The sequence below is a fragment of the Bufo bufo genome, chromosome 3 (genome assembly GCF_905171765.1).
Source record: "Bufo bufo chromosome 3, aBufBuf1.1, whole genome shotgun sequence".
Taxonomy (NCBI): Eukaryota; Metazoa; Chordata; class Amphibia; order Anura; family Bufonidae; genus Bufo; species Bufo bufo.
The window spans coordinates 246,315,593-246,340,697 of record NC_053391.1 but is presented as its reverse complement, the minus strand read 5'-3'; positions in this window follow the sequence as shown (position 1 = coordinate 246,340,697).

Below are 25,105 nucleotides of genomic sequence, written 5' to 3'. Positions count from 1 at the left end.
AGTCGCTCATGTGTGCCAGGCTGCCCAGAGGTAAGGACAAGCTGTCCTCTGTGGCAGGCGTATCGTCTGCGTTCTCCGTATCCCCCCAGCCACACACCAGTTATGGGCCCGAGTTGCGTTAGATGCCACTCCGCTGTGAACATGCTTCATCCCCATCCTCCTCCTCCTCCAGTAGTGGGCCCTGGCTGGCCAAATTTGTACCTGGCCTCTGCTGTTGCAAAAATCCTCTTTCTGAGCCACTTCTAAAAGACTGGCCTGAAAGTGTTAGAGATGACCCCTCTTGCTCCTCCTCGTCCTGGGCCACATCCTCTTCCATCATCGCCCTAAGTGTTTTCTCAAGGAGACATAGAAGTGGTATTGTAACGCTGATAACTGCGTCATCGCCACTGGCCATGTTGGTGGAGTACTCGAAACAGCTCAACAGGGCACACAGGTCTCGCATGGAGCCCCAGTCATTGGTGGTGAAGTGGTGCTGTTCCGCAATGCGACTCACCCGTTCGTGCTGCAGCTGAAACTCCACTATGGCCTGCTGCTGCTCGCACAGTCTCTCCAGCATGTGCAAGGTGGAGTTCCACCTGGTGGGCACGTCGCATATGAGGCGGTAGGCGGGAAGGCCGAAGTTACACTGCTGTAGCGGTCAGAGGAGGGAGAGACCGCAAAGCAGGATTCAAGTACAGTACAGCGGACAAGGAGACTAAAGCAAAAACCGGTAACTGCCAGAAAATCGGATTAACAGTATAAACAGGTTTACACAGATTACATGAACACGAGTTAGAATAAATGCGTTCCACAGTATACACATCAGATTCCAGGCTACACTCAGCTAATATACTCCTATCTAGCCCTGCTACCCAGGGTACGCTTCTACAGTGCACTGACTAAGTCCCTGAGGCGAACTGTTTTGGCGACGGCTGCTCTGCTTTTGCACCCTGCTCCCGCTTTGATACGCTGTTGGCTCAGTCTCACCACTGCCTCTTCCTCCGAACTCTGAAAGTCAGTGAAACGACCTTCATTCCAAGTGGGGTCTAGGACCTCATCGTCCCCTGCATAGTCTTCCACCCAGTCTTCCTCCCTGACCTCCTTTTCGGTCTGCACACTGCAGAAAGACGCAGCAGTTGGCACCTGTGTTTCGTCTTCATCAGAGACGTGCTGAGGTGGTATTCCCATGTCCTCATCAGGAAACATAAGTGGTTGTGCGTCAGTGCATTCTATGTCTTCCACCCCTGGGGAAGGGCTAGGTGGATGCCCTTGGGAAACCCTGCCAGCAGAGTCTTGAAACAGCATAAGAGACTGCTGCATGACTTGAGGCTCAGACAGGTTCCCCGATATGCACGGGGGTGATGTGACAGACTGATGGGCATGGGTTTCAGGCGCCACCTGTGCGCTTTCTGCAGAAGACTGGGTGGGAGATAATGTGAACATGCTGGATCCACTGTCGGCCACCCAATTGACTAGCGCCTGTACTTGCTCAGGCCTTACCATCCTTAGAACGGCATTAGGCTCGACCAAATATCGCTGTAGATTCTGGCGGCTACTGGGACCTGAGGTAGTAGGTTCAGTAGGATGTGTAGCTGTGGCAGAACGGCCACGTCCTCTCCCAGCACCAGAGGCTCCACCAACACCACGACCATGACCACGTCCCTTATTAGATGTTTGCCTCATAGTTAGCGTTCACAAAGCAAAGTAAAAAGTGGTTAAGTATGTTAAAAATAATTAACCGCCAATATAAACCCTGATGTAGGGTATTGCACTCTATTTATTTATTTTTTAACTCTATATGACAGCGGTATTTGTGGCCTAAATGTAACACTCACTTATGCACGTCTTATCCCAGATGTGCAGTATATCAGAGGCTTTTTTCACCCCAGTAACCAAAAAGCAGTATTTATGGCCTAAATGTGACAGTCACTTATGCATGTCTAATCCCAGATGTGCAGTATATTAGAGGGTTTTTTCACCCTAACCAAAAAGCTGTATTTCTGTACTAAATGTGACAGTCACTTATGCTTGTCTAATCCCAGATGTACAGTATACTGTATTAGAGGGTTTTTTCACCCTAACCAAAAATCTGCATTTCTGTCCTAAATGTGACAGTCACTTATGCTTGTTTAATCCCAGATGTGCAGTATATCAGAGGGTTTTTTCACTCCAGTAAGAAAAAAATCTGTATTTCTGTCCTAAATGTGACAGTGACTTATGCACGTGTAATCACAGATGTGCAGTATGTAACCAAAAAGCTGGATGTCTGTCCTAAATGTGACAGTGACTTATGCACGTGTCATCACAGATGTGCAGTATATCAGAGGCTTTTTTCACTCTAACCAAAAAGCTGTATTTCTGTCCTAAATGTGACAGTCACTTATGCTTGTCTAATCCCAGATGTGCAGTATATTAGAGGGGTTTTTCACCCCAGTATGCCAAAGCTGTATTTCTGGACTTGCAGATAGCCTATGCTGGTGCACTATCGTTGCATAAAATGGCTGCCGATCAGGTATTGATATTGATGAAATGAAGAAAAAAAAAGTTCGTTTTCAGCAGTAGTTGGCTCAGGGCAGGCTTAAAAAAATTGTGCACTGCACCCACAAAACACTTTTTCTGTAGATCGCTGAGTACATAAACCAGTTCTTGATAAGATCGCTCCCTGATCTCTCCCTCACAGCAGCTGCAGCCTCCCCCTACATTAATCCGAGCAGAGTGACGGGCTGCGCTAAGTGACTCCAGCTTAAATAGAGGCTGGGTCGCATGCTGCAGTTGGCCAATCACAGCCATGCCAATAGTAGGCATGGCTGTGATGGCCTTTTGGGGCAAGTAGTATGACGCTTGTTGATTGGCTGCTTTGCAGCTTTTCAAAAAGCGCCATAAAGATCGCCGAACATCGAACCCGAACTTTTACGTAAAGGTTCGGGTCGGGGTGCCGAAAAACCTAAAGTTCGGTACAAACCCGAAGTTTACAGTTCGGGTTCGCTCAACTCTAATAAATACCCTTTACCGTTAATTTCTGAATTATTTGATAGACTCCGTGGGGCTCTGATCTTCTCTAAGCTGGACTTGCGGGGGGCATATAATTTAAAACGAATTCGTGAGGGTGACGAATGGAAGACAGCTTTTAATACCAGGGATGGCCACTATGAATACCTTGTGATGCCCTTCGGACTTAGTAATGCCCCTGCTGTCTTCCAGGAGTTTGTCAATTATATTTTTCGAGATCTGCTCTATTCTTGTGTTGTCTATTTGGATGATATTCTTATTTTTTCCAGAGACATCAGAACTCATCGCAGGCATGTGCAGATGGTCTTACAACGCTTACAAGAAAATCGTCTGTACGCTAAATTGGAAAAGTGTGTCTTTGAAAAGTCGTCCCTGCCCTCCCTGGGGTACATCATCTCGGTCTCAAAATGGATCCTGGAAAGGTGGCAGCAGTGCTCGACTGGCCCCGTCCCTCCGGCCTGAAGGCAATACAAAGGTTCTTGGGTTTTGCCAATTACTATAGTCAATTCGTCCGTAATTTTTCTACCCTGACAGCTCCTATTTCCGGTCTAACCAAGAAGGGTGCCAATCCCAAACAATGGTCCCCTGAAGCAGAGACGGCATTTTCCTCCCTCAAGCAAGCCTTTTGTTCAGCTCCACTCCTTAGACGCCCAGAACCCAACAAATAGTTCTTCTTGGAGGTGGATGCATCCTCCGTGGAAGCCCGGGAAGTCCTGTCACAGAAGAATGCCTCAGGTCGTATGTCTCCTTGTGTTTTTTTTTTTTTTTTTTCCACTGCCGAAAAAAACTATTCTATTGGAGACAGGGAACTCCTAGCAATTAAAATGGCTCTAGAGGAATGGAGATATCTGTTAGCGGTTTTCTTCAGGCAGGTTTATGCTGGTATAAGATGAGGCATCAGACCTCCAACCCGTGAATATTTCCCTGTGCAACGAATATCCCTTTGCTTCTGATCAGAGAGATAAATATCAGCCCAGACTGAACTTAGGTTGTTAAATATCTGACATCTTTATTTTTCATCACATACTTATAGGGCTTTTTGGGGGTGGGCGCATATTGTTTCTCAAGGTCCAATTGGAACAATCCTGGTATTTCTAAAGAGGCTCTGGGAACATGTGTCACCAAATTACAGTTGAAACTTTGTTAAACAATGATGGTATCTGCTGTATACAATACTTGCAAAAGAGCTATTTTACATTCAACAGGTTTCCCTCTATATGCTAACAAGGTGAATAGGCTATCTTAGTTTGTTTCATTGTATGTGAGGTGAGATGTTAAATAGCTCCTTTGTTCAGAGATGCTGCTATTGTGTCCAGCACTGGCAGAGGGTGTGTTACGTGCTAATTCGATGTGATGCATGCATAAGAGATGAGGCTTGTATAATATATGTCTTATCTGTGATGTATCAAACGATTTATGAGAATCCCTTTCAATCCAACCATTGATCCCAACTTTTATATATATATATATATATATATATATATATATATATATATATATAAAAACGGGATCACTGTACGTTTTCCTCCATCTAAGGCCGTGTGTGTGTGTGTATGTATGTATGTATATATATATACAGTGGCGGAAATAATTATTTGACCCCTCACTGATTTTGTAAGTTTGTCCAATGACAAAGAAATGAAAAGTCTCAGAACAGTATCATTTCAATGGTAGGTTTATTGTAACAGTGGCAGATAGCACATCAAAAGGAAAATCGAAAAAATAACTTTAAATAAAAGATAGCAACTGATTTGCATTTCATTGAGTGAAATAAGTATTTGAACCCCTACCAACCATTAAGAGTTCTGGCTCCCACAGAGTGGTTAGACACTTCTACTCAATTAGTCACCCTCATTAAGGACACCTGTCTTAACTAGTCACCTGTATAAAAGACACCTGTCCACAGAATCAATCAATCAAGCAGACTCCAAACTCTCCAACATGGGAAAGACCAAAGAGCTGTCCAAGGATGTCAGAGACAAAATTGTAGACCTGCACAAGGCTGGAATGGGCTACAAAACCATTAGCAAGAAGCTGGGAGAGAAGGTGACAACTGTTGGTGCGATTGTTCGAAAATGGAAGGAGCACAAAATGACCATCAATCGACCTCGCTCTGGGGCTCCACGCAAGATCTCACCTCGTGGAGTGTCAATGGTTCTGAGAAAGGTGAAAAAGCATCCTAGAACTACACGGGAGGAGTTAGTTAATGACCTCAAATTAGCAGGGACCACAGTCACCAAGAAAACCATTGGAAACACATTACACCGCAATGGATTAAAATCCTGCAGGGCTCGCAAGGTCCCCCTGCTCAGGAAGGCACATGTGCAGGCCCGTCTGAAGTTTGCCAATGAACACCTGAATGATTCAGAGAGTGACTGGGAGAAGGTGCTGTGGTCTGATGAGACCAAAATAGAGCTCTTTGGCATTAACTCAACTCGCTGTGTTTGGAGGAAGAAAAATGCTGCCTATGACCCCCAAAACACCGTCCCCACCGTCAAGCATGGGGGTGGAAACATTTTGCTTTGGGGGTGTTTTTCTGCTAAGGGCACAGGACAACTTATTCGCATAAACGGGAAAATGGACGGAGCCATGTATCGTGAAATCCTGAGCGACAACCTCCTTCCCTCTGCCAGGAAACTGAAAATGGGTCGTGGATGGGTGTTCCAGCACGACAATGACCCAAAACATACAGCAAAGGCAACAAAGGAGTGGCTCAAGAAGAAGCACATTAAGGTCATGGAGTGGCCTAGTCAGTCTCCGGACCTTAATCCAATCGAAAACCTTTGGAGGGAGCTCAAGCTCAGAGTTGCACAGAGACAGCCTCGAAACCTTAGGGATTTAGAGATGATCTGCAAAGAGGAGTGGACCAACATTCCTCCTAAAATGTGCGCAAACTTGGTCATCAATTACAAGAAACGTTTGACCTCTGTGCTTGCAAACAAGGGTTTTTCCACCAAGTATTAAGTCTTTTTTTGTTAGAGGGTTCAAATACTTATTTCACTCAATGAAATGCAAATCAGTTGCTATCTTTTATTTAAAGTTATTTTTTCGATTTTCCTTTTGATGTGCTATCTGCCACTGTTACAATAAACCTACCATTGAAATGATACTGTTCTGAGACTTTTCATTTCTTTGTCATTGGTCAAACTTACAAAATCAGTGAGGGGTCAAATAATTATTTCCGCCACTGTATATCGTGCGTGTGTGTGACACATGAAGACACTGAAGACTATGAAGGAGATAAAAAAAACCTTCTGTGTAATTTGGCGCACAGTAGGAAAAAATCTCCTGCATAGTGAAGAAAGAGAAAAAAGAAAAGTAAGAAGGCATGCAAGCTCTACACATAGATAGGCCTTGACCAATAGAAATTCTTTTTAGACCTGGAAGGCACACATTCCCCGAGAGTGGCGGTGGGTGGCGCTCAAACACTCACCATCCGCTACCACACCCAGAACATGCGCAAATGCTCCCAAATGAATCAGCCTTCTTTTAAACAAATGTGGCCCTAATCGGACAACATCTATTTAATCTGGTACAAATATGCTACTGACCCACAGTGAATCTCTGTTAGACATGGTTCCGACAGGGGGGATCAGTCCCTGAGGAAGGTCTTTTTAAACAGAGTCGACCAATAAAGGTGATATAGCATTCACATGGACACCAGTCCCACCAACCAATGTTCCAATGTTGGGGCGCCCATGGTTCAGTGAGACCGGCATCAGTGTGCCATACCCCACCGTTGCTGATGCGGATCCGCTGGTAGCTTTCACTAAGAACATTGCTCTCAGAGCCAGCAGCCATTAGATCCCTCTCAAACCAACGGTGGCGGCTTTCACATGGGGAGTAGGGACCAGAGTGCTGATTTATAGAATTTCCCTTGCAACGACCTGACCCGATCACGCTCTCATAACCGTAATCAGGTCAGACCTTACACAGGGAGGCATATAGAAAATAAACCTACATACCATTCCTAAGCCAAAAAGAAAGTCTACTATAGTCATCCTATGCTTAATAAAACTTTCCACGACAGTTCCCTCCTCTCTGTAATATGTCCCCTGTGTTCTTTGAGTCTCTTGCTGAATCTTCGGTTTCCTCAGCTTGCCCTCGTCGATTGTGATACTCCTTGGGTGTTATTGCCTCCATGATGATGCTCCATCCTTCGGTTCGATTCTTTGGGGAGTTGACTCTGAGGCAGGTCCTGATGTGGTAAGGTGTGGCGTGGCGATGAACGTTTAGTTGGACATCCTTTCCATCAAAGACATAGGTTGATCCGTGGTGTATCTGGGAGCTGCGATTAGGATGTGATTATCTGCACGTCACTGGGAGATCCGATCGATCAACCAGCAGGAGCATCTCACCAGGATATATATGATAAAGAGAAAAACAACAACATGAGTATATATATATATTCCTATTTCCTTCAACCAGTTACCTATGGAAAACAGGAAATCTCCAAAACCACCCAAAGCTGCGAAAGGATTCTATCCCTCAGTAATAGCCCTATCTCTGTCCTGAATTACAGTGATCTTATCCATATGGGCCTGGACTTTATCCCTGGTATCTGCAGTCCTCTCCTATAAACTCACAGAAACCCCCCTAAGAAGCTAAAAGATAATCCAGCTGGTGCACCTGTTGGCAAGGGAAACAAGAGCGAAATATCATTATAGTCCATGTTTAATTTCTTAATCAGTTTTGCCACATATTCTTCTTATATCTGCTGCAAGTCTCTAGGCATCAGAATTAATGGACTCATTGTCCATGCGGTTGGGAAGGGTCTTCCTCCCTTTGACCATAGACCGCTAGAGTCTTTGGTCAGCCCTTGAATCTTTAATGCCCTTGCATATATTGTTCTACTGGGCTGTGCAGACTGCACAATAGGCTGACTAGCATGCCCAGACAAAACTTGTTCCACAGGTTCTGTAAAGCCAGGAGCTTGTGGTAGAGTCAAGTGTGCGCATATCCCATCATCCAACTGTACAATGGCAGATATGGGGGTGGGACAGGAGTTGGGGTCACAATGTTTTTTTTTTACTTTGCTGTCTTGTGTTTGAACTGCACAAGTCAGTCCAAAATTTTTGCACAGACAGCCATGCTTGGCCACAAGTTTTCATATACATTTTATTCCAATGAGGGTCTCCTTTGTACCATGGAAAAGTGTCTATGTCATTCAGACATAGGCCCTTGATCATGGCCATATGAAAGTCTGAAAAAGACCCTTCTTTTGGGAACGGGTCAGTACATTTCATTCCTTCTGTGAATTTACACATATTATCAACCCAAGGATCAGTATAAAATGGACCTAAACACCTCTGGACAAACATTTTTGGACTTTTCCCCCAATTCATTTTTAGGAGACAGTTTTACCATAGAGTGATTCGCAGCAGACTTAGGAACATGATTTTCAGTTCTAAATTAAAAATTCAGTTTATTTTTGGGATCCTCCTTACCATAAGAATTGCCCATTTTTACTTAGCTAAAATATACAGTGAGATCAGCTGAATTTGGAGGTTTATCAAAGGATGTTTGTGTTCAGTGCAAAAATACTTACTGATAAACCTTATGCTTATCAGTTTATGTGGTTTTTTATCCTATTTCTTCTAATTCAGGTTCATAACTACTCCTGAATTTATGGCAGATTTTTTTTTACTATTCTGGATGGTATTACTTCTAATTCAGGCTCATACTACTCCTGAATTTATGACAGATTTTAAACTATTGATGGCCAATTTTATACCTTCAATTTCAGCATGAACTCACATACAATCTATACATAATCTATACACAGTCTATACAGTAAAATTCAACCTTATATATATAACGACTAAAAAATGCTTAAGCAACTATACAGCAATATACAAGTTTTAGCAAAGGATATTCGTTGCACACAACACTTTTTCAGATTAGGGGACTACAGACCCCATTTTTTCTTCAGGAATATCAGATTCCTGGGGGACATCAGATCCCTCTATTTCTTTAGGAATATCAGATTCCTGGGAGACGCTTATCAGAAGCGCTTACCGGGTTCAAATAATCCACTCTTACAGTATAGGGCAGTAATAATATATATCTTAAATATAGAATCACTTACCCGATACTGTTTTTTTGGTGGATCCCACCTTCTGACACCAAACTGTTAGCGGTTTTCTTCATGCAGGTTTATGCTGGTATAAGATGAGGCATCAGACCTCCAACCCGTGAATATTTCCCTGTGCAACGAATATCCCTTTGCTTCTGATCAGAGAGATAAATATCAGCCCAGACTGAACTTAGGTTGTTAAATATCTGACATCTTTATTTTTCATCACATACTTATAGGGCTTTTTGGGGGTGGGCGCATATTGTTTCTCAAGGTCCAATTGGAACAATCCTGGTATTTCTAAAGAGGCTCTGGGAACATGTGTCACCAAATTACAGTTGAAACTTTGTTAAACAATGCTGGTATCTGCTGTATACAATACTTGCAAAAGAGCTATTTTACATTCAACAGGTTTCCCTCTATATGCTAACAAGGTGAATAGGCTATCTTAGTTTGTTTCATTGTATGTGAGGTGAGATGTTAAATAGCTCCTTTGTTAAGAGATGCTGCTATTGTGTCCAGCACTGGCAGAGGGTGTGTTACGTGCTAATTCGATGTGATGCATGCATAAGAGATGAGGCTTGTATAATATATGTCTTATCTGTGATGTATCAAACGATTTATGAGAATCCCTTTCAATATCTTCTGGAAGGTTCTAGCCTACCGGTCATAATTTACACCGATCATAAGAACCTGACCCATTTGCAGACAGTTCAACGAATCAATCCTCGTCAGGCTCGTTGGTCTCTCTTCTTTGCCCGATTTAATTTTCAACTGCATTTTCGGTCCGCTGACAAAAATATCAAAGCGGACGTTCTCTCCAGGTCCTTTGAAACCACAGATTCAGAAGACGAACCCCTGTTCATCATTAAACCAACTAAAGTAGTCCCAGTGGCTCCAGTCAACCTGTCCAAGGTCCCCTTAGGCAAGACCTTTGTTCCAGAATCTAAACGAAGGAAGGTTTTACAGTGGGGGCATGCATCCAAGATTGCTGGCCATCCAGGTCAACGGGGGACCTTGAATCTCATCTCCAGACATTACTGGTGGCCATCCATAACCGCGGATATTGGAGACTTTGTGGCTTCCTGTACCTTGTGTGCCCAGAATAAGTCTCCCAGACTGAAACCTGCAGGTTTATTATTGCCACTACCGGTGCCTGAGGTCCCCTGGCAGCATATTGGTATGGATTTTATAACCGATTTACCCGTCTCCGAGGGCTATACAGTCATTTGGGCTGTCGTTGACCGTTTTTCTAAGATGTCACACTTTATTCCGCTTCCAGGTCTGCCATCTGCTCCTCGTCTGGCTGAGTTATTCATTTTACATATCTTCCGGCTTCATGGATTTCCTCTCCATATCGTCTCGGAGAGAGGAGTACAATTCACCTCCCGGTTCTGGAGATCTTTATGTAAGTCTCTGAATGTCTCTTTTGGACTTTTCTTCTGCTTATCATCCACAGTCTAACGGCCAGGTGGAACGCATGAACCAAATATTTGTCAGCTTCCTGAGACATTTCACCAATGCCCATCAGGACGACTGGGTGAAGCATCTTCCCTGGGCGGAATTTGCTCATAACAATCGAGTCAACCAAGCCACAGGTAAATCTAAATTTTTTATGGTCTACGGACGACATCCAAGTGTTCCTCTTCCTGTGCGGCCTTCTTCGGGAGTTCCTGCGGCAGATTCCTGTGTGGAGCAGCTGTCTCGGATCTGGTCTGACACTAAGGTATCGCTTCGGAGAACAGCGGACCAGATGAAAAGGTCTGCGGATAAGAGGCGCAGACCTCCTCCTTAGTTTGCCTTTGGAGACAAGGTATGTGTCACGGCCACGGTTTTGGCCATGACTCCTTGGGAGCCGCATACTGTTGCCCGCGGTTTTGGGTTGTAGTGTCAACCGCAGCTTGAGGCATAATGTAGTTGGCCTCAGGTGTGGTTGCCGTGGACAACAGCTATGTGTGCGGTTCCCTTGGAGTTGTGTGCGCGTTTGTAGCACGTTTGTATGTCTGTGTGCACTTTGTTTATGTTTGGTGTGCACTGACATTTTCCCTGCACTGTGGCTGTCCGTGGCAACATTTGCTGGTATGATGTACATGTGGTGGCAGTGTCCCGGCCTTCGGGCTGACTCCCAGGACACGCTTGCCACCCATGTCGTTGCCTGCGGCAACAGCCACAGTGTGTTTTGTTGTTTGGACACTTCCCCTTTAAGTTATGTTTTCCCTTCTGTGGTTTTGGAAGGGTTAACTCCCTTTCAGTGTGTGTGAGTCACTGGGTGTGTCTGATTGTTGGGTGTGGCCTCTTGGCCCTATAAAGCCTCAGTTGTAGGTAGTAGCCAGAGAGGGTGTTTCAGCCATGCTGGCTGTAGACATCCTCCTGGTTACTTACCAAATTAATCCTGTTGCCTACAAGCTCAAACTACCAGCTACCTTGTGGATTCCCAACTCATTTCATGTTTCGTTACTTAAGCTAGCTTAACAGGTTTTGCAAAGGCACTTCACAGAACCCTCCTCCTGTCACTATGGAGGATTATCAGAGGTAAGACCTTTTATTTGGTGGACTGGAAGGGCTACAGGCCTGAAGAAAGGTCATGGGAATCAGCGGAGAATATTCATGCCCCTCTGTTGCTAGAGAAATATCTTGGCAAAAGACAACTTTTCACATTTTTTTTATACGAAGTTGGCATTTGACCAAGATATTTATCTCACCCAGCATGGGTATATGTAAAATGACACCCCAAAACACATTGCCCAACTTCTCCTGAGTATGGAAATACCACATGTGTGACACTTTTTTGCAGCCTAGGTGGGCAAAGGGGCCCACATTCCAAAGAGCACCTTTAGGATTTCACCGGCCATTTTTTACAGATTTTGATTTCAAACTACTTACCACACATTAGGGCCCCTAAAATGCCAGGGCAGTATAACTACCCCACAAGTGACCCCATTTTGGAAAGAAGACACCCCAAGGTATTTCGTGATGGGCATAGTGAGTTCATGGAAGTTTTTTTTTGTCACAAGTTAGTGGAATATGAGACTTTGTAAGAAAAAAATAAAAATAAAAAATAAATCATCATTTTCCGCTAACTTGTGACAACAAATAAAAAGTTCTATGAACTCACTATGCCCATCAGCGAATACCTTAGGGTGTCTACTTTCCGAAATGGGATCATTTGTGGGGTGTTTGTACTGTTTGGGCATTGTAGAACCTCAGGAAACATGACAGGTGCTCAGAAAGTCAGAGCTGCTTCAAAAAGTGAAAATTCACATTTTTGTACCATAGTTTGTAAACGCTATAACTTTTACCCAAACCATTTTTTTTTTTACCCAAACATTTTTTTTTTAGCAAAGACATGTAGAACAATAAATTTTGAGAAAAATTTATATATGGATGTCGTTTTTTTTTGCAAAATTTTACAACTGAAAGTGAAAAATGTCATTTTTTTGCAAAAAAATCGTTAAATTTAGATCAATAACAAAAAAAGTAAAAATGTCAGCAGCAATGAAATACTACCAAATGAAAGCTCTATTAATGAGAAGAAAAGGAGGTAAAATTCATTTGGGTGGTAAGTTGCATGACCGAGCATTAAACGGTGAAAGTAGTGTAGTGCAAAAGTGTAAAAAGTGGCCTGGTCATTAAGGGTGTTTAAGCTAAGGGGGCTGAGGTGGTTAAAAACAGCTGTTTTTTCTTCACCTTCCCTCACAAAATGTGTAATACCAAGCTTGCATTGTATTTTCATGGTGACAGATTCCTTTTAAATTCTCATTTGCGAGCGATAAAAAATGTTATTTCAAACAAAGTTTCTTATGGTTTTGGTGGGGGAAAGGGGGCTGCCAGAGAAAGTACCCGCCCCGGGTGCCAAATACCCTAGGCACACCACTGATCCGCACTAAAGCGGGGAGTTACTAAATATCAAGCCAATTAATTCAATCAATACTACACATAATAAAGTTATACGTTACCCGAGAATGCAGATGATATGCAGAGTCTAAGCGAAGTCAGCTGTAAAGTCTGTTCAGATCATTGAGATTTTTCTCCTGGGGTCTCTCCTTTCTTTTTTTTCTCCCTCCATGTGTGTGTGGTTTATGATCATAAACTTATCAGTTAGACACAATTTCCTAACTTGGAGTTTTCCAATCATTGTCGGTTAAGCGTGTACATATGATAACGACTATGATGTCACTGTATCACCCAGAATGCATTTCTGCTGTTGGTGTAATGTTACCTATTCGTACCTAGGTGGCACTATTGCATAAGCTATTAGCATCATACTAGTAAGGGTTAAATGTCCAGGTCTGATTTTGTCTTACATTCCATACATGTAACATAAGGAATCCTAAATCAGAGCTAAGGGATTATCTTTGACACATATACCAATTAAAACATAGACATTAAGGTACCATTTGAGACGTTTTCCCAAGCTACCAAATTTATGGTACCGATAAGAATACAATAGACCTTGTACTCTCACAGACATGTGTGTCTCCTCTGTTACTCTAAAAGTTGATTGATTGTTAGTTAAAATAACACTATCTTACTAACAAAGTTTACACTTAAAATTCTTCTCATCATGCTTTAGGAGTGTATGCGTTCATAGTGAGAAATATAAAAGATAATAGATGTATTGACGTCCTTCATAATATCCAATAATATAATGCAATACATGTGTCCTATTGATTATCTTATACTAAAAACTAAAGTTCACTATCCGTGTATACATACAGTCAGGTACATAAATATTGAGACATCGACACAATTCTAACATTTTTGGCTCTATACACCACCACAATGAATTTGAAATGAAACAAACAAGATGTGCTTTAACTGCAGACTGTCAGCTTTAATTTGAGGGTATTTACATCCAAATCAGGTGAACGGTGTAGGAATTACAACAGTTTGCGTATGTGCCTCCCACTTGTTAAGGAACCAAAAGTAATGGGACATAATAATAAACATAAATTAAACTTTCACTTTTTAATACTTGGTTGCAAATCCTTTGCAGTCAATTACAGCCTGGCGTCTGGAACGCATAGACATCACGAGACACTGGGTTTCATCCCTGGTGATGCTCTGCCAGGCCTCTACTGCAACTGTCTTCAGTTCCTGCTTGTTTTTGGGGCATTTTCCCTTCAGTTTTGTCTTCAGCAAGTGAAATGCATGCTCAATCAGATTCAGGTCAGGTGATTGACTTGGCCATTGCATAACATTCCACTTCTTTCCCTTAAAAAACTCTTTGGTTGCTTTTGCAGTATGCTTTGGGTCATTGTCCATCTGCACTGTGAAGCGCCGTCCAATGAGTTCTGAAGCATTTGGCTGAATATGAGCAGATAATATTCCCCGAAACACTTCAGAATTCATCCTGCTGCTTTTGTCAGCAGTCACATCATCAATAAATACAAGAGAACCAGTTCCATTGGCACCCATACATGCCCACGTCATGACACTACCACCACCATGCTTCACTGATAAGGTGGTATGCTTAGGATCATGAGCAATTCCTTTCCTTCTCCATACTCTTCTCTTCCCATCACTCTGGTACAAGTTGATCTTGGTCTCATCTGTCCATAGGATGTTGTTCCAGAACTGTGAAGGCTTTTTTAGATGTCATTTGACAAACTCTAATCTGGCCTTCCTGTTTTTGAGGCTCACAAATGGTTTACATCTTGTGGTGAACCCTCTGTATTCACTTTGGTGAAGTCTTCTCTTGATTGTTGACTTTGACACACATACACCTACCTCCTGGAGAGTGTTCTTGATCTGGCCAACTGTTGTGAAGGGTGTTTTCTTCACCAGGGAAAGAATTCTTCGGTCATCCACCACAGTTGTTTTCCGTCGTCTTCCGGGTCTTTTGGTGTTGCTGAGCTCACTGGTGCGTTTCTTCTTTTTAAGAATGTTCCAAACAGTTGTTTTGGCCACGCCTAATGTTTTTGCTATCTCTCTGATGGGTTTGTTGTGTTTTTTCAGCCTAAAGATGGCTTGATTCACTGATAGAAACATAGAAACATAGAATGTGTCGGCAGATAAGAACCATTTGGCCCATCTAGTCTGCCCAATATATCTGAATCCTATTAATAGTCCCTGGCCCTATCTTATATGAAGGATAGCCTTATGCCTATCCCATGCATGCTTAAACTCCTTCACTGTATTTGCAGCTACCACTTCTGCAGGAAGGCTATTCCATGCATCCACTACTCTCTCAGTAAAGTAATACTTCCTTATATTACTTTTAAACCTATGCCCTTCTAATTTAAAACTGTGTCCTCTTGTGGTAGTTTTTCTTCTTTTAAATATGCTCTCCTCCTTTACCGAGTTGATTCCCTTTATGTATTTAAAAGTTTCTATCATATCCCCTCTGTCTCTTCTTTCCTCCAAGCTATACATATTAAGGTCCTTTAACCTTTCCTGGTAAGTTTTATCCTGCAATCCATGTACTAGTTTAGTAGCTCTTCTCTGAACTCTCTCTAGAGTATCTATATCCTTCTGGAGATATGGCCTCCAGTACTGCGCACAATACTCCAAGTGAGGTCTCACCAGTGTTCTGTACAGCGGCATAAGCACTTCACTCTTTCTACTGCTTATACCTCTCCCTATACATCCAAGCATTCTGCTGGCATTTCGTGCTGCCCTATTACATTGTCTTCCCACCTTTAATTCTTCTGAAATAATTACTCCTAAATCCCTTTCCTCAGATACTGAGGTAGTGACAGCTCTTTGGATCTCATCTTGAGAGTTGACAGCAACAGATTCCAGATGAAAATAGCACACTTGAAATGAACTCTGGACCTTTTATCTGCTCATTGTAATTGGGATAATGAGGGAATAACACACACCTGGCCATGGAACAGCTGAGAAGTCAATTGTCCCATTACTTTTGGTCCCTTAACAAGTGGGAGGCACATATGCAAACTGTTGTAATTCCTATACCGTTCACCTGAGTCATACATCTATAAGGAGACAAGAATGACTCTTCTCAGACTCGTACATCTACAGAAAAGAAATTATATGAACTGTGTCCTCTCCGTGAACCTGTTTCGGCTTACTTTAAAATACATACAAAATGGTGATTATGTCACAATATGGCCTCTTATTTAATCAAATCCACTAGAATTAGGATATTTGCCGTATTTTTGCCCCATAAGACACATTTTTTTCTTTCAAAAGTGGGGGGAAGCGTCATTTTGGAAGCGTTATTAGTACCGGAGGACCGGGAAGCGGTGAAGGCTCTGTACTCACCGCTTCCTGGTCCTCCTCTCTCGGCTGTGCAGGCTTCGCACAGCATGAAGGCGCTCTGTGACCTCACGCTGTGCGCTCCGGGTCACAGCACAGTAGACAGAGGAGGAGGAAGACCGAGCGCGCTGGAGGTGAGTAGCAGCGGCGTGCAGGAGAGGTAAGTGTTTTTTTTATTTTATTTGCTCTGTGGCACTGGGGCATCTGAAATGGCACTAGGGGCATAATAAATGGCACTGGGGGCATAATAAATGGCATGGGGGTTATAAATGGCACTGGGGCTCATAACTGGCATGGGGCTAATAATGGGGGCATAATAAATGGCATGGGGGCTCATAAATGGCATGGGAGGCTGATCTGAGGCATAGGGGTCTGATCTGAGGTCTTACTGGGGTCTTATTAACATTGGGGGTCTGATTGGGGCTGTCAGATGAGGTCTGATTGCTAGATCAAAATAGAAAAAATGGAAATTGCACTCCACTAAGGGGAGGTGCAGTGGTATAAGGGTGTACACCCACTATAGTCAATATGAATGAAACCACGCACTCTCAAAATGATATGCAAAGGTAGGTTTAATGTAATGCTCCTTTATACCAAACCAGGTATGAATCTCAGAAAACAAAAAAGGAAAAAAAGGGAATTTTTTTTGTAATCAAAAATAAAGATTAAAAAATCAAGCTTAACCACCTCAGCCCCTATAGCTTAAACACCCTAAGGCTACTTTCACACTAGCGTTCGGAGCGGATCCGTCTGATGTTTCATCAGACGGATCCGCTCCGATAATGCAGACGTTCGCATCCGTTCAGAACGGATGCGTCTGCATTAAAACTTAGAAAATTTTCTAAGTGTGAAAGTTGTCTGAGCGGATCCGTTCAGACTTTACATTGAAAGTCAATGGGGAACGGATCCGCTTGAAGATTGAGCCATATTGTGTCATCTTCAAGCGCATCCGTCCCCATTGACTTCCATTATAAGTCTGGACGGATCCGCTCGCCTCCGCACGGCCAGGCGGACACCCGAACGCTGCAAGCAGCGTTCAGGTGTCCGCTCACTGAGCGGAGCGGAGGCTGAGCGCTGGCAGGCGGATGCATTCTCAGTGGATCCACCTCCACTGAGAATGCATTGGGGCCAGACGGATGCGTTCGGAGCCGCTCGTGAGCCCCTTCAAACGGTGCGCACGAGCGGACACCCGAACGCTAGTGTGAAAGTAGCCTTAAAGACCAGGCCACTTTTTACACTTCTGACCTACCCTACTTTCACCGTTTATTGCTCGGTCATGCAACTTACCACCCAAATGAATTTTACCTCCTTTTCTTCTCACTAATAGAGCTTTCATTTGGTGGTATTTCATTGCTGCTGACATTTTTACTTTTTTTGTTATTAATCGAAATTTAACGATTTTTTTGGCAAAAAAGACATTTTTCACTTTCGGTTGTAAAATTTTGTAAAATAAAAAAACAACATCCATATATAAATTTTGCTCTAAATTTATTGTTCTACATGTCTTTGATAAAAAAAAATGTTTGGGTAAAAAAAAAATGGTTTGGGTAAAAGTTATAGCGTTTACAAACTATGGTACAAAAATGTGAATTTCCGCTTTTTGAAGCAGCTCTGACTTTCTGAGCACCTGTCATGATTCCTGAGGTTCTACAATGCCCAGACAGTACAAACACCCCACAAATGACCCCATTTCGGAAAGTAGACAGCCTAAGGTATTCGCTGATGGGCATAGTGAGTTCATAGAACTTTTTATTTTTTGTCACAAGTTAGTGGAAAATGATGATTTTTTTTTTTTTGATTTTTCTTCTTACAAAGTCTCATATTCCACTAACTTGTGACAAAAAATAAAAACTTCTATGAACTCACTATGCCCATCAGCGAATACCTTGTCTTCTTTCCAAAATGGGGTCACTTGTGGGGTAGTTATACTGCCCAGGCATTCTAGGGGCCCAAATGTGTGGTAAGTAGTTTGAAATCAAAATGTGTAAAAAATGACCGGTGAAATCCGAAAGGTGCTCTTTGGAATGTGGGCCCCTTTGCCCACCTAGGCTGCAAAAAAGTGCCACACATGTGGTATCGCCGTACTCAGGAGAAGTTGGGGAATGTGTTTTGGGGTGTCATTTTACATATACCCATGCTGGGTGAGATAAATATCTTGGTCAAATGCCAACTTTGTATAAAAAAATGGGAAAAGTTGTCTTTTGCCAAGATATTTCTCTCACCCAGCATGGGTATATGTAAAATGACACCCCAAAACACATTGCCCAACTTCTCTTGAGTACAGCGATACCACATGTGTGACACTTTTTTGCAGCCTAGGTGGGCAAAGGGGCCCACATTCCAAAGAGCACCTTTCGGATTTCACCGGCCATTTTTTACAGATTTTGATTTCAAACCACTTCTCACGCATTCGGCCCCTAAAATGCCAGGGCAGTATAACTACCCCACAAGTGACCCCATTTTGGAAAGAAGACACCCCAAGGTATTTCGTGATGGGCATAGTGAGTTCATGGAAGTTTTTATTTTTTGTCACAAGTTAGTGGAATATGAGACTTTGTAAGGAAAAAAAATAAAATAATAAATCATTTTCCGCTAACTTGTGACAAAAAATATAAAATTCTAGGAACTCGCCATGCCCCTCACGGAATACCTTGGGGTGTCTTCTTTCCAAAATGGGGTCACTTGTGGGGTAGTTATACTGCCCTGGCATTTTCCAGGGGCCCTAATGTGTGGTAAGTAGGTAAATGACCTGTGAAATCCTAAAAGTGCTCTTTGGAATGTGGGCCCCTTTGCCCACCTAGGCTGCAAAAAAGTATCACACATGTGGTATCGCCGTATTCAGGAGAAGTTGGGCAATGTGTTTTGGGGTGTCTTTTTACATATACTCATGCTGGGTGAGAGAAATATCTTGGCAAAAGACAACTTTTCCCATTTTTTTATACAAAGTTGGCATTTGACCAAGATATTTATCTCACCCAGCATGGGTATATGTAAAATGACACCCCAAAACACATTGCCCAACTTCTCCTGAGTACGGCGATACCAGATGTGTGACACTTTTTTGCAGCCTAGATGCGCAAAGGGGCCCACATTCCTTTTATGAGGGCATTTTTAGACATTTGGATCCCAGACTTCTTCTCACGCTTTAGGGCCCCTAAAATGCCAGGGCAGTATAAATACCCCACATGTGACCCCATTTTGGAAAGAAGACACCCCAAGGTATTCAATGAGGGGCATGGCGAGTTCATAGAATTATTTTTTTTTTGGCACAAGTTAGCGGAAATTGATTTTATTTATTTTTTTCTCACAAAGTCTCCCTTTCCGCTAACTTGGGACAAAAATTTCAATCTTTCATGGACTCAATATGCCCCTCACGGAATACCTGGGGGAGTCTTCTTTCCGAAATGGGGTCACATGTGGGGTTTTTATACTGCCCTGGCATTCTAGGGGCCCTAAAGCGTGAGAAGAAGTCTGGAATATAAATGTCTAAAAAATTTTACGCATTTGGATTCCGTGAGGGGTATGGTGAGTTCATGTGAGATTTAATTTTTTGACACAAGTTAGTGGAATATGAGACTTTGTAAGAAAAAAAATATAATTTCCGCTAACTTGGGCCAAAAAAATGTCTGAATGGAGCCTTACAGAGGGGTGATCAATGACAGGGGGGTGATCAATGACAGGGGGGTGATCAGGGAGTCTATATAGGGTGATCACCCCCCTGTCATTGATCGCCCCCCTATAAGGCTCCATTCAGATGTCCGTATGTGTTTTGCGGATCCGATCCATGTATCCGTGGATCCATAAAAATCATACGGACATCTGAATGCAGCCTGACAGGGGGGGTGATCAATGACGGGGGGGGGGGGGGGGGGGGGTGATCAATGACAGGGGGGTGATCAGGGAGTCTATATGGGGTGATCACCACAGTTATTGATCACGCCCCTGTAAGGCTCCATTCAGACGTCCGTATGCGTTTTGCGGATCCGATCCATCTATCAGTGGATCCGTAAAAATCATGCGGACGTCTGAATGGAGCTTTACAGGGGGGTGATCAATGACAGGGGGGTAATCAATGACAGGGGGGTGATCAGGGAGTCTATATGGGGTGATCACCACAGTCATTGATCACGCCCCTGTAAGGCTCCATTCAGACGTCCGTATGCGTTTTGCGGATCCGAACCATCTATCAGTGGATCCGTAAAAATCATGCGGACATCTGAATGGAGCTTTACAGGGGGTGATCAATGACAGGGGGGTAATCAATGACAGGGGGTGATGAGGGAGTCTATATGGGGTGATCAGGGGCTAATAAGGGGTTAATAAGTGACGGGGGGGGGGTGTAGTGTAGTGTAGTGGTGTTTGGTGCTACTTTACTGAGCTACCTGTGTCCTCTGGTGGTCGATCCAAACAAAGGGGACCACCAGAGGACCAGGTAGCAGGTATATTAGACGCTGTTATCAAAACAGCGTCTAATATACCTGTTAGGGGTTAAAAAAATCACATCTCCAGCCTGCCAGCGAACGATCGCCGCTGGCAGGCTGGAGATCCACTCGCTCACCTTCCGATCCTGTGAACGCGCGCGCCTGTGTGCGCGCGTTCACAGGAAATCTCGTGTCTCGCGAGATGACGCATATATGCGTGACTCTGCGCAGGGCTGCCGCCTCCAGAACGCGATCCTGCGTTAGGCGGTCCGGAGGCGGTTAAACAAATTTCCGTTTGTAATTTAAATGAAGCACTCTATATTGCGATTAGACCTTTATCAAAGCATCGATTAATGGTAGAGTTGTCGGTGCGGTAGCGGTGGTGTCCCACGTAGAGGACGCTAGACAGCGAGCAGAGGTCTGATTGCTAGCCTGATCTGAGATCTAATGAAAAATATTTTTTCTTATTGTACTCCTGTAACGGTGCAGCTTATAGGGCGAAAAATACGGTAGATATAAATGTTATACACCTATGAAAAAGGCACAACAAACACCAAGCGATCAAAAAGGTGTATGCCCCCCAAAATAGTACCAACTAACCGTCACCTCATCCCCAAAAAAATGAGCCCCTACCTAAAACAATCGCCCAAAAAATAAAAAAAACTGTGGCTCTCAGACTATGGAGACACTAAAATGATTTTTTTTTGTTTCAAAAATGATAGTATTGTGTAAAACTTAAATAAAAAAAGTAGACATATTAGGTATCGCTGCATCCGTAAGAACCTACTGTATAAAAATATCGCTTGACCTAACCCCTCAGGTGAACACCGTAAAAATTTTTTAATAAAGAGTGTCAAAAAAGCCTTACATCACAAAAAGTGTAATACCAAGTGATCAAAAAGTCATATGCACCCCACAATAGTACCAATCAAACCATCATCTCATACTGAAAAAAATGAGCCCCTATATAAGACAGTCACCCAAAAAATAAAAAAAACTACGGCTTTTAGAATGTGGAGACACTAAATAATCGTTATTATGTAAAACTGAAACAAACAACCAAAAAAAGTTGTCATATTGTCGTGTCCGTAACAACCTGCTATATAAAAATACCACCTGATCTAACCTGTCAGATGAACGTTGTAAGTAACAAAAAATAAACATAAAGATTATAAATATAACAAAAAGTGTAATATAGAGCAACCAATAATCATATGTACCCTAAAATGGTACCAACAAAACTGCCACCTTAGGCCTCATGCACACGACAGTATTTTTTCACGGTCCGCAAAACGGGGTTCCGTTGGTCCGTGACCGTTTTTTTCGTCCGTGGGTCTTCCTTGATTTTTGGAGGATCCACGGACATGAAAAAAAAGTCGTTTTGGTGTCCGCCTGGCCGTGCGGAGCCAAACGTCCTCCATTGACTTTCAATGTAAAGTCAGGAGTTAATATACCATAGGATCAGAGTTTTCTCCAATCCGATCGTATTTTTTAACTTGAAGCGTCCCCATCACCATGGGAACGCCTCTATGTTAGAATATACCATCGGATTTGAGTTAGATTGTGAAACTCAGATCCGACAGTATATTCTAACACAGAGGCGTTCCCATAGTGATGGGGACGCTTAAAGTTAGAATATCCTATGAACTGTATACATGACTGCCCCCTGCTGCCTGGCAGCACCCGATCTCTTACAGGGGGCTGTGATCAGCACAATTAACCCCTCAGGTGCCGCACCTAAGGGGTTAATTGTGCGTATCATAGCCCCCTGTAAGAGATCAGGTGCTGCCAGGCAGGAGGGGGCAGACCCCCCTCCCTCCCCTGTATTATATTCATTGGTGGCCAGTGCGGCCTCCCCTCTCCCCCCCCCTAATTAAAATCACGTTCCCCCATCATTGGTGGCCAGTGCGGCCTCACCTCTTCCCCCCCCCCCAGTTAAAATCACGTTCCGAATCCCCCATCATTGGTGGCCAGTGCGGCCTCACATCTCCCCCCCCCCCCCTAGTTAAAATCACGTTCCGAATCCCCCATCATTGGTGGCCAGTGTGGTTTTCTTTGATTCAAAGTTCATATCGACCTTAAAAGGATATGCTATAAGAGACTTTTCACATTCTCAGGATTCCTGTGGACACTTTATGAACACGCTCCCAGTGAATACACCTACAACATTTTCTGTGACATTCAGTTTCCCAAATTGGGATAGAGCGCTAGAAGATAATACCCCCTCTTTCCCAAATAACAGCATATACTTAAAGTTTTTTGGTGTGATATATGTTATTGAATTTATCGACACTATTGAGTGGTATCGAATATTCTATTAAATATTTCAACATTGAATTTTCTACCATTCAATTTATCGAATATTTCTATTGAATATATTTTTATCGAATATAGTATCGATCATATCTACCACAATATATGTGACTGTAATGTTGTATATTATTGCTACATTGTTCTTATAAATTTTATTACTTGTATTTTATGGGGATTTAATAAATATTTTCTGCACATGTCAATTTGGTTGCCAAGTGTATGAGTGCTCGCTCATTTTCCTATTACTCATATCTGAAAAAGCTTTTATGCAGACGGATCTGCGATCCGTCTGTGTGAAAGTTGCCAACGGCCACGGATCACAGACGCGGATGCCAATCTTGTGTGCCTCCGTGTTTTTTCACGGACCCATTGACTTGAATGGGTCCGTGAACCGTTGTCCGTCAAAAAAATAGGACAGGTCATATTTTTTTGACGGACAGGAAACACGGATCACGGACGCGGATGAACAACGGCGCATTTTCAGAGTTTTCAACGGACCCATTGAAAGTCAATGGGTCCGCAGAAAATCACGGAAAATGGAACAACGACCACGGATGCACACAACGGTCGTGTGCATGAGGCCTTATCCTGTATTTTCCAAAATGGGGTAAATTTTTGGGAGTTTCTACTCTAGGGGTGCATCAGGGGTGCTTCAAATGGGACATGGTGTCAAAAAACCAGTCCAGCAAAATCTGCCTTCCAAAAACCATATGGCGTTCCTTTCCTTCTGCGCCCTGCCGTGTGCCCGTACAGTAGTTTACTATCACAAATGGGGTGTTTCTGTAAACTACAGAATCAGGGCAATAAATAATGAGTTTTGTTTGGCTGTTAACCCTTGCTTTGTTACTGTAAAAAATGTATTAAAATGTAAAATCTGCCAAAAAAGTGAAATTCTGGAATTTCATCTCTAGTTTCCATTAATTCTTGTTGAACACCTAAAGGGTTAACAAAGTTTGTAAAATCAGTTTTGAATACCTTGAGGGGTGTAGTTTCTAAAATAGGGCCATTTTTGGGTGGTTTCTATTATGTAAGCCTCACAAAGTGACTTCAGACCTGAACTGGTTCTTAAAAAGTGTGTTTTGGAAATTTTCTGAAAAATTTCAGGATTTGCTTCTAAACTTCTAAGCCTTCTGACATCCCCAAAAAATAAAATGGCATTCACAAAATGATCCAAACATGAAGTAGACATATGGGGAATGTAAAGTAATAACTATTTTGGAGGTATTACTATCTATTATAAAAGTTGAGAAATTTAAATTTGCATTGTCATGAAGTACATTATGTGACGAGAAAACGATCTCAGAATGGCTTGGATAAGTAAAAGCGTTTTAAAGTTATCACCACATAAAGTGACACATGTCAGATTTGCAAAAAATGGCCTGGTCCTTAAGGGGAAATATAGCAGGGTCCTTAAGGGATTAATAGCTTTGCTTTCTCCTCATCGCCTTCTGCAACTTCTCCCTCATCACTCTGCAAAGGGCCGACACCTTCAGATTTATACTTTTTACCATTTATATAATTGAAGAACATTTTAGGGTTAGTTTTACTCTCTTTGGCAATGAATATCTCTGTCTGTAGTTTAGTTTAGCTGCTTTTATTTGTCTTTTACATATTCTATTTTTTTCCTTATAGTTTTTCAATTCTTCCTCGCTACCCTCCTGTTTTTGTGATTTAAATGCTTTCTTTTTGTCATTTATTATTTATTTATTGCTTTCTTTACAATTCTATTTATCCACATTTTATTTTATTTTTTCTTGTTCATTATCCTTTTATTCCCATAAGGTATGTACCTCTCACAATTAGATTTTAGGATGCTTTTAAAAATATCCCATTTTGTGGCTGCAGTACATGGGTGGATTCCTATAGATGAGGGGGCTTATGGATAAGGGGGATAATAGTCACATTTAATACAAACACAGGCCAATAATGGTACAGTCCTTGGATAGTGTTTATATTAAATGACTATAACCCCGCATATCCTTAAGAATGCATCCATGTACTGCAGTACATAATTGTATTCCTATGGGTGAGGGGAGGTTATAGTCATATGTAATACATACTTGTCCAGGTTGGCCCTTGAGGTCCT